General features: G+C 35.9%; 1 non-coding gene across 1 annotated transcript; it reads right to left on the reverse strand.

Annotated features, from left to right (window-relative positions):
- Positions 1 to 278: 278 nt before the first annotated feature.
- LOC112934354 (U6 spliceosomal RNA) lies at positions 279 to 385 on the reverse strand. The gene has a single exon (XR_003237889.1). It is a non-coding gene; the product is annotated as a U6 spliceosomal RNA (small nuclear RNA).
- Between the last annotated feature and the right edge of the window lie 1,174 nt (positions 386 to 1,559).

The raw sequence follows: 1,559 nt of genomic DNA on the forward strand, positions 1-1,559 counted from the left end.
AAGATCAAGGGACTGGTCAAAGGTCACACAGAGTTTGCATGGAAAATCAGAGCTGGAAAAGATATCTCTAGTTCAAATGCGTGTGCTTATACCCATTATGCTCCACAGAACTTTGTCCTACTTGCAGGCACTATGGGGCTAAGGGACCCTCTAAGAAGGAAAGAAAAGGGTGAGAATTGTTTTTTAGAAAAAAACACCCTAAAAATACAACCAGATAACAAATATAAAAATGTTCAAATTCACTGATAACCAAAGAAACAAGAAGCTATTAATTTTTTTTAAATATGGAATGTTTCACGAATTTCCATGTCATCCTTGCCCAGAGGCCATGCTAATATTCTCTGTATCGTTCCAATTTTAGTATATGTGCAGCCAAAGTGAGCACAGGATGCTATTAATTTTTAAATGAAAATACCCAGTGCTATTAAAGGTACGATATAACCGGCAGTTTCATAAATGGCTTGTGCATAAGTGAATCGGTATCCCCTTTTGCAAAATAATTGTGTTATGTTCCGAAAACCTTTAAAAGACCCAGGTGTTTGGAAACAAATGAATAAACAAAAAGCAGAAACAGACCTATAAATCCAGAGAACAAACTGATGGTTCCCAGAGGGGGAAAGGTGGTGGAGGGCAAAATGGGTGAAGGGGAGTGTGAGGCACAGGCTTCCAGGTGTGTAATGAGTAAGTCACAGGGATAAAAGGTACAGCACAGGGAATAAGGTCAATTGTACTGCAATAGCGTTGCATGGTGGCAAATGGTAGCTACACTTGTAGTGAGCAGAGCGTAATATATAAACGTGAAATCACCGTGTTGTATACCTTAAACTAATGTAATGTTGTGTTAACTATACTTCAATAAAACAAATACGTAAATGAGTAAATAAATTACTAAATAAATAACCCAGATGTTTAAATTTATAATGCTACTGTTGAGACTTGACCCTTAGAAAAAATACAAAACTTGAGAAAGCTTTACAATGAAGTCGTTTATGATAATAAAGGAAGAGTAAGAATCAAAACAATAGTTAAGTAAAAACATCCACATCACAGATGCTTTTGAAAATCATCTTAAGTAAAGAAAAAAAAAAAGAAAAGAAAGAAAATCATCTTAAGTAAAGAATAATCATGAATAAAAACACTGCTTAACGAAGCACCATCTGAACCATATAAAAATACGAAAAGGAAAAAAACCAGTTGGAAGGAAATACACAAAAATATGAACAGTGGTGGTCTTTTTTGAGTGTTGGATTCTTCTCCTATCTTCAGTGTTTTTCAAAGATTCTAAATCATATGATATTACCTTTATAATTAGGAAGAGTAAATTTTATTGCAAACTTGACAAAATACCCACCACAGATATTTACTTCTTTCAGAGAAGAGAGTGATGTCCAAAAGTTTTTAACAAAATCTTCGGCAGAGTCCCATTATGTCAGACAGATAAAAGGAAAGCAGTTCTGGATCAAGTAGGCATGGGGGTGTCCCGCAGCCCTGTCCCTCAGTCCAACCAGAGGTATCCCAGGGCATAAAATAAAAACCACGGTGAAGGTGGGTCCCAGGTT

Source organism: Vulpes vulpes, chromosome 5, assembly GCF_048418805.1.
Source record: "Vulpes vulpes isolate BD-2025 chromosome 5, VulVul3, whole genome shotgun sequence".
Taxonomy (NCBI): Eukaryota; Metazoa; Chordata; class Mammalia; order Carnivora; family Canidae; genus Vulpes; species Vulpes vulpes.